At 34.8% G+C, this 9,540-nt stretch overlaps 1 pseudogene; it reads left to right on the plus strand.

Moving 5' to 3' along the window:
* The first annotated feature begins 2,384 nt into the window (after positions 1–2,384).
* Positions 2,385–4,606, plus strand: LOC128175666 (uncharacterized; annotated as a pseudogene).
* The last annotated feature ends 4,934 nt before the right edge of the window (positions 4,607–9,540 follow it).

Here is a 9,540-nt window from a genome sequence, read left to right on the forward strand (position 1 = left end):
ATGATGCCCAGTCATAAGAAACTGAAAATGTCTTACTCTAACTGTTGCAGGCATTCTACAATCGAGTTTGTTTATAGTTAATAGTTAGGGTTAATTGGTTAAGTTCTGGTATTATCAGTGTTTTAATCATTATTAATCTTCCCACTTTGGTAAGATTTCTTAATTTTTATCGCTTTATCAAACGGCTTATTTCAGAAAATTTTAATGGGTCATCATGGAAATTTAGTTAAACCATTTTATTCAGTTAATAGAAAATTTATACCAAGTAGATCAAAAGTGGGATTGTTCCAGCTTTCATCGCGAGTGGTTAAAGACTTCTTTTGAATTATTTTTTACTTCCAATCAATACAATTATAGATTTAAAAAAATTAATTTTTAAACCAGATATGCATGCAAAATAAGTTCTCTTAACTTAAAATACCATCCATGAACTGAGGCAATCCATCAAATATTATTGAAGTGTCATCAGCATATTGCGAAAGATTAGATTCTACCCAACAATTCCTCAAAAGTCTTAATTATTTCCCTTTGATTTTAATGATTGGATTTTCTTTGAAGGTTTTTCTGCCGGTTTGTTTGAAGTTGCTAAGGAACCCCTTGTTGAAGTTGCTGGTTTTGTAATTGATTGCTTAGATCTAATTCTTTGCTTAAACAGTTTTACCTGGTGTTAGATGCTGGTGAACAGGCTGAGGTGATAGACTATCTTTCACATCCTCATCAACAGGCTGAGATGGTAGACTAATCTTCTACATCCTCATCTACAGGATTGAAGACTCATCTTCTACATCCTCATCAACAGACTGAGGTGGTAGACTCATCTTCTACATCCTCATCAACAGGCTGAGGTGGTAGACTCATCTTCTACATCCTCATCAACAGGCTGAGATGGTAGACTCATCTTCTACATCCTCATCAACAGACTGAGGTGGTAGACTCTCCTTCTACATCCTCATCAACAGGCTGAGGTGGTAGACTCATCTTCTACATCCTCATCTACAGGATTGAAGGACTCATCTTCTACATCCTAATAAACAGGCTGAGGTGGTAGACTCATCTTCTACATCCTCATCAATTGGCTGAGGTGGTAGACTCATCTTCTACATCCTCATCAACAGACTGAGGTGATAGACTCATCTTCTACATCCTCATCAACAGACTGAGGTGGTAGACTCATCTTCTACATCCTCATCAACAGGCCTAGGTGGTAGACTCATCTTCTACATCCTCATCAACAGGCTGAGATGGTAGACTCATCTTCTACATCCTCATCAACAGACTGAGGTGGTAGACTCATCTTCTATATCCTCATCAACAAACTGAGGTGGTAGACTCATCTTCTACATCCTCATCTACAGGATTGAAGACTCATCTTCTACATCCTCATAAACAGGCTGAGGTGGTAGACTCATCTTCTACATCCTCATCAACAGACTGAGGTGGTAGACTCATCTTCTACATCCTCATCAACAGACTGAGGTGGTAGACTCATCTTCTACATCCTCATCAACAGACAGAGGTGGTAGACTCATCTTCTACATCCTCATCACTACACACCAATGAAGTTGAAACAAGACAAGACTCAAACTCTTTTGAATTTATCATCATTTTTTTTTACAATGAAGTACAACGTTCCTTAAAATATTAGACAGTGCAGATTTTGTTTTAATTTCAGACCTTTTGAATAAGCATTGCTGGATAGCAAAACCAAGACCCTTTTTTTTAATAGACTACCAAAAGAAAACGAATGGTCGGCTTCAAACACACTTTGAAGATATACCTATATATGCGTGGAAATTATCCGGCTGATTTATCTGGTATACATTTTTCAATAGACCAATGTTTGTTCTGAAGTACTGGTTTGCTCCTTTTCTACATTGTTTGTGTTCTGTGAGTTTGTTCATTTTCTGCTCCAAAACGTTAGTTGCACTCCCACATGAACATAAGAAGATATTTTTAAATATTTGAAAGAGCTTTTATTATTAAAAAGACAAGATATTATGTTGAATTTTTCCTTTTTTATTAGTTAAGAAAGTTCTACATTTCTCTTGAATTGGCTCCGACTCACTTATTTCAGCTGAAATATAGGCATGAATGTTACATGTGCATAAGGTTAGGTTGTGAAGGGTCTCAAGATCTGTTATCTCCTTGTCCATGTCAACGTAAACTTCAAAAAAGGCATCAATTACATTGACGTACATTTTGCTTCCTCTGAATTTCTAAAAGAAAAGTGATCTCTTTGGACTTTTCGAAAAGTTCCTCTTTTGTCACTACCAATTCCTCCAAGAATCTGATCTTTTATCAATCAAGTTGATCTTTTATCGATTATCCTCTTCTTTTTTTAAATTTCTTTAAACATATATTCTTCTCTTTTTTTAATGACGCAACACGCCAACCTGCAATATATCTTATCTTTAATCTTAAATGATATATAATGTCTTGCCTCTAAGACGGAACCTATCGTCTTCCAAACAATTATTTCTTTCGCTATACCCCCGCATCGAAGGAGAATGCACTGGAGTAAAAATAATAGGTTTGGATCACTTGTAGGTGAACAAAGAAGGAACAGCAATAAAGGATTTCATCAGTAAATAAGAACACCACTGTGACAAAACTAAGGTGTTATATTTGTGATCAAACAGTGAAGTTTGAAATCTTCTACAGAGGCGTGTTGAAAACGCATGGGAAAAAAATCACAATCAACCAGAAAGTGCAAAATATTAATGATTAAAGCCTGGATTAAGATGTGTACGAGGAAGGCGATAATGATTTAATACCTCTTAATAAAACAAATCAGAAAGATCTAACAGAAATATTAGAAAGTGTATTTCCTGGAGCAACAACAGAAATAAAAGCTGAAAACCTTATTGCAATGTCAGGCACAAAAACGAAAGTCCATGATATGGGGAAAATCATCATTGTAGATAAGAGTAAGTCCAGCAAACTACCAGCAAGTAAAGAAAGAAGAAAGCATTTTTTCCAATCAGGACAACAGATGAGAAAATACAAAAATGATTATCTTGAATTAATGATGAAATTTTTCACTGGATGTACTTAGCAGTCTGGAGGGATATTCAGCTGGGTTGATGCATGATGACACCACGATACATGAAGGTCTCTTACTCAGCATAAAAAGAAAATATGCTACTATTTTAAAAAAAAAAAGTATGCATTGCAGGCAGGCCTGGCAACCATCATTCTGCTAATAGTTTTTTTTTATTGGAAACAATGGATTCCGATTTCATGTGTGCCATTATCAAAAGACAGGTGTAAGTGCATGTGAACTTCCTACAATTCCGTGGTCTGTAATTTGAAAAATTAGAAGCTCTATGATTGGGGCTTAATTTCGACATCATTCAGGAGGGGGGTCAGGTCAGTAAAACTGAAAGCTTATTAAATTCAACTTCCTTGGGGACCCAGTTGAACATAACTATGCAAGTCCTAATTCAGTGCATCCAAAGGAAGGGGGAGATTACTCGCACAATATCAAAAATCCTCAGAAGCACAAAAACACCCATACCTCAACTCATCAATTCGGCTGGTAAAACAAACTTAGGAAATTATCAAAGTTTTTAGAGGTCAACGCCCTTTGAAGTCGCTGTCGAATCCTAGACTGGACATTCATTCTCAATTCCTGGTATCAGGAATGGAAGCAAGAAATATTCACTCTCAAATCGACTGGAATTTTTTACAACTAAAATACTCATATCATACAAATGTTTGGAAGACATTGTCAGCATGCTTGTTCATTTAAGGATATCAACCTATGAAAATATCCAAACAGCTATATTGTGCCCCTCTGTGAACTAATACAAACTGGCCAGAGATGTCGCAAAATCTGAGATGTTTCTTCTGAAGGTGTGCCTCTATTACGCTCATGAATAGCACATATTAAATGATCTGAAAGTAATTTTAAATCCAGTTAGTTACGGTTACTTTAATGATTATTGACATACAAAATCATACACACATACGATATTAATAGCATGTGTAAAGTTAAACAGATGTACATCAAAAGGCTTTAACTATTCAAGACGTGGACATGCACAGGCATACATAGCCTCAATTCACTGCTGGTTCTCGGATCAGTGTTACTTTTGTATAATATCTGTTAAATTCTAGTAGTATATATATATATTGCTTTTAGTATATTTTAGACATTAACATGAAATAAAAATGAAATAAATTTTGATAGTATACAAGTGCGGACCTATGGGGTTTCAGATGGGTCCTGTCCCTCTTGAACAATGTTTCAAAATACAAACTCATTAAGTTTAAGTGCGCCACTTTAGGAAACTTTTTGGATTCATACTTGTAATTTTCATATTTTTCTGTGTGTCTCAGACAACAGTAATACACCATTAATTTCAAAAGTTATATTTTGATTTGTATGTATCCCATATACCTTCTTTCTGTCCTAAAACTTGGGTGAACACAAAGTAATGTGTTAAAAGGGCTTTAAAAGTTAAGCAGCAATAACCATGTCACCAGAACATTGGTAATTATGGTTTGCAACAGGCTTACGCCGATAGAAATCACCAGAAAGGAACATTTGTAACATCCAAAGGAAATAGGTCTTCTTCGAAATATGTACTTTTTAAAATGTGGTCTGTTGTCTGAAGATATTGAAAGGAATAATCAAAATATAATACATTTCTTGATCAACATCCCACCATTTTCTCTGCGGTTATTGCAATTGATATTATGAGGTAAGTTAATTCAACAGTAGGCTACTAAATGTATAACAACATGTAGTCTCCGGGTGGTATAGACAGTCAGTAAATATATCCAAAGTTGCAGGGGTAGATTTGGTCTTGACCTCGCCGATCGGCTCTACTTAAAATTTCCAAGGTTGCGACAGCAACATTCAACTAAGAAATTATTTCTTTATGTTATATCCAGATCCAGTTAAGACGTCATAAACTTTTATTCTTATCTCTGTTTAATGTGTTAATATTATCAAAGTGTTTTACCCAATGCTAGACAAAGTATTTGGTCACGTTATATTATCCATCGAAATCCATGTTTTCCAACTTCGGAAATTTTCTTATTTTACAGTGCACACTTATACAATGGTACGTGTCTCTGGAATCCGACGAACATTAAACTTGTCCAATTCCTAAAAGAGAAAAGAATTCAGTCGATAAACAACACTTTCTAATGCACACGTCACCAACAATACTTCATGAAACAATTAGTTGCTTGTTGTTACCATAAGGGTATATAGTTCCTTTGACGTCGTTTTCTGCTGACAGACGTTTCACTTTATATCTCTATAAGTTGGTTTCATTAGTTTGAGTCATTCCCCTTAACTGCTTGGTCAATGATTACTAGTATAGCAATACTACCAATACTGATTCAAAAGTCATTTCTTCATGATAGATTCCGGTTCTGATTAAAAACATTAACGTTCTCTCTTTTCCTTTCTACTTTTCGAATTAAAAGTTTCAATTTGTTTTCTTTTTTCTGCTCACGCAGTGGTCATTTAAGATTCTGCGGATGGGGTCATACGACATGTATTAACCTTTGGCGAAACACTTTTGGCATTATTATGATGATGTTTTGATGTCAAATTAAGATTTTGTTAATATCTACTCATTTTGGGTAATTGTTTCTAGCATGGGTTTGTGTTCTATGCAGTCATACTCCTATATTCAGCTGCTTCCAAACTTCGTGCTATTTCTATCAGCTGTTTCAATGTCACGTTACTTTTTTCACGGAAGCTTCCTTCCCAGTCGTTGAGATTCAGAATAACACTTCTGAAACACTAAATAGCATAATTGTTCTTTTATCAATGTCAATAAAAATTCAATTTTAGTAGTCGATTTATGAGATACGTGTTCATATAGCACGAATATCTGGTTGTTCAACGTGTGTTTAATTTACTCTGTAAAATATCCTTCGGATGTCAATAAGGCCTCGCCAAACATATTTCCATGTCCCTGTTCTTAGAAAGCCAAGCGTGTAAGAAAACACCTGTTCGTCTGTTCTTACCTCGTGTGATGTGATCCATTGTAATTGGTATCCGTCCGTCATCGTGCGTTAACAATTGCGCATTTTTAAATTCTTATTTAAATCTACACGGCCAATTCTTTTCAAATGTGGTGTGATGCATCTTTCGGGTAAGGCGTACATGGCAAATTTCATGACTTGTTCGACGGGGAACCTAGAGTTTAGTCTGTGAAGGAATTGGGATGAGGAACGAACAAGGGCTGGTTTCTGACCTTAAAATATGCTGATATTAAATCCAAATCAAGAGTGGAGAAAAGACAATCTTCAATGACCTTTTTTGATATTCAATGCCCTTTGGAAGAATATCTAAACAAACTATTTTTTATCATTAAAAACGTTTCAATATCCTGGCATGCGCTCATTTTATCTTACAGTTGTGCACCAAATAATAGGATTCAATGTCCCTGTTGCAAGATTTCAGACAAGAAACTAAAAAAAGGGGCAGGGAGGGTCATTTCTAAACTTTAGATTTCTTGCACCTAAGGCTACAGTTTACATGTTTAGACTTCAGAATAATGCTGAAAATCTAAAAATGGACTATGGTACTCAAAACATGTAGGTTTCTTGCTGTGAGAAGGATAAACGATAACTCTTCCGCCTGGACATTGCCTTGTCATTGTTTTTCATGTTTGACGGATTCTAAACAAATCACATCTTTGTGCGAGTCAAAGTGTTTCTATTAACTCACATCCGCCAATGCAAGTTTTATCTTCGTTATGACAAACACTATACATCGTTTTTGCAAGATTGAGTGACATATGTAATGTTAGGATCCACAGATTTCTTAACGTGATGTAATTTGATTGTGAAATTATTTGGATTTTTACATAATTATGTAATACTAAAGGATCACCCTTATTATTAAGAACTGATTGAAGGTTAGTTGGTTATACAGTAATTGCAATGTATTTTCTTTGATAATGGATACGACTAAATTTCCGTTAATTTGATACAAAACGCTGCACTGGATAATTATGCCAGTGTCTCGGTGACTCTTTTGCATCCGTCTCAGGTGGAGTTTCCTCCTAAGATATCAGAACGTCATATGATTGACCATTGCTAAAAGATTATTTAATTACATTTGATAATGGTATATCTCACCTTACGAATGATTTGTCTTTTTCAAAGGTAAATATAAGTAATAAACAGCAATTATTTATGTTAAAAAGTTCATCGGAATATGAAGTTGAGAAATTTCTTCAGGGTTAAATAAGCTTTCCTATCGATGTGTATGACTACATGTACAAGTTTCATCCCAGGAGTACGATTCTCTTTTGACATCTAAAGCCCTGAAATCAGCACCAAGTGACTGCAATACGATTACTCTGTGGAATCCAGCTGTCTATGGACTATCGTTTCCGGTCTGAAACACCGTCACGACCAAGGGGCAACAGAAACTGGACGCCATTACAAAACTCTTGGCAGACTACTTCATGGATTATAAAATATTTGACTTGAAGAGAAATATCATTCATTTAATCAAATTTTAATGTACATGTGCACTCCGCCAGTGACGTAAATTGACGACAATAATGGTATTTTTGGAAAATAAACTTCAAAAATGTTACTTTACCTATTGACAATAAAGTTTTCAGAAGAAATACCTAACGTATTCCTTGTATTATTTTTATTTTTGGCGGGGATATAATTCTGTCTAATTTTTGCGATTTTTGAAAATTCACCAAAATTATAATCACCAAATTTAACAAGGTTCTATTTATTTTTTGACAAAAATGTAATTTTTTGACATTATTTTTTCAGATATTTTTTAAAGTCTGTGAGCCTGAAAAAAGAGGCAGTTGTTACATGCACACACTGTCAGTGTTATAGATACAAATGTACATTTACTCAAAATCAATACAAAACTAATGTAAATTAATAAAAGCACAGGTACCAGACGTTATATATTTTTCTCATGTTAAAAATACATCGCGCCCATCTTGGAGGTGATTTGCATTAAGTACAGATGTAATGCACTTTTCTGGTTGAATCAGTTGTAAGCTTAGGTGTTGAGAGAACAATCAGAAGATGGAAATGACCGCAAATTATTTTTACAAACAAAATTTCCGCCTGATGTGACTGTATGAAATAAACCTATAGTATAGTATCATGAAAACAAGTATAGCTAACACAAGATCATTTAGTTTTTTAATATAAAACAATAAAGAAGAGAGCCTTAAGTATAGTTGTAAAGCAGATGTTAAGAATTAGTCAAGTGAGACTTTCTGGTCACATTTTTCCTGCGTCCGTCCGGTTCTTCTGTCTGTTCGCTTGTCCGTCCGACTGTCTGTAAACTTTACACATTTTTTATATTTTCTGAAGAACCATTGGGCCAATCTCAAACTTAAGGGAATTCAAGTTTGATAAAATAAAAAGTCATCCCTAATTTCAAGGGGGAATAATTAGGATACATTTAAAAACTATTGGCATTTTTAGAAAATGTTGCCATGAAAAAATAAAATGTGTGGAAACATTTTTAGGTAGTTTGAATTCTAACAAAGGAGTAAAGGGAGAAAAATCTTCTCAAAAATCATTTTCCAGAAAAGCTGACACCTGTGTGATTCAGTGTAGTGTAGATTCAAGTTTGTAAAAGTCCTGATCCCAGGGAAAAGGAAAAAGTAGGGTCACAAGGGGGTACATTTCTACGTTGGAATGAATTGAAAATATTTTTAAATCTTTTCCTGGTGTTTATATGCAAAAACATTGAAAACTCTTATAAACAACATCTTCTCTGCTAAATTGCCAGATGTTATTTAATTGATAGCATAAATCAGATTTAATCAGTAATGGCGGTTGCTGTTAAGGTAAGCAATGTGGCCCCTCGACCTCTTGTTTTCGTTCATTTGCCGACAACTTACATTTTGTATTGTACTGGTTTGAGTTTTCCTTAAAAGATAGAAGATAACAAGTATTCCTTTTCAAGGAATGTATCAGTTGTTAGCATGAACTGTTTTATGTTATGCAAAAAGTAAAACTTGCATTAAATATTCTAAGAATAAATCGCGCTGTTTTGTTGCTTTCCGAAAATGCAAGGAACGAATTAACTTAAAGGCTTACGTTTATAAAGTTGGCGAAATTATTATGCATGGAAACAGAAACAAAACAAGATTAATCGTAATGTAGATAGTATAAAAGGTATTACACCGGTAATTATTTTCATTATATAACTATATAGACCGTGGTTTTTTTAATCAGTTTGTATTAAAAAATCATTTTCTCTTGACAAAATATTCGGAGGAAATGTTACCTATCTCGTCAGCTTAAACCAATTGCAAGAAAATGGCACATTTCTCTAAGGAATTTGATATGATATGTGCAATGCACCATTTTTTTTGGTTGAATTGGTTGTAAGCTTAGATGTTGAATGAACGATAGAGAGACAGAGAGGATCGCAATATAAATTTCACCTGATGTGACAGTTTGAAGTAAATTCAAGATGGCGGCGGTGGGTACCAGTGGCGGATCCAGGAATTCGAAAACGGGGGGGCGCAGTTAAAGGCAGGAGGTCTGGGGGCCGCCTTGAGGCCCCCA

This window comes from Crassostrea angulata, chromosome 3 (genome assembly GCF_025612915.1).
Source record: "Crassostrea angulata isolate pt1a10 chromosome 3, ASM2561291v2, whole genome shotgun sequence".
NCBI lineage: Eukaryota > Metazoa > Mollusca > Bivalvia > Ostreida > Ostreidae > Magallana > Magallana angulata.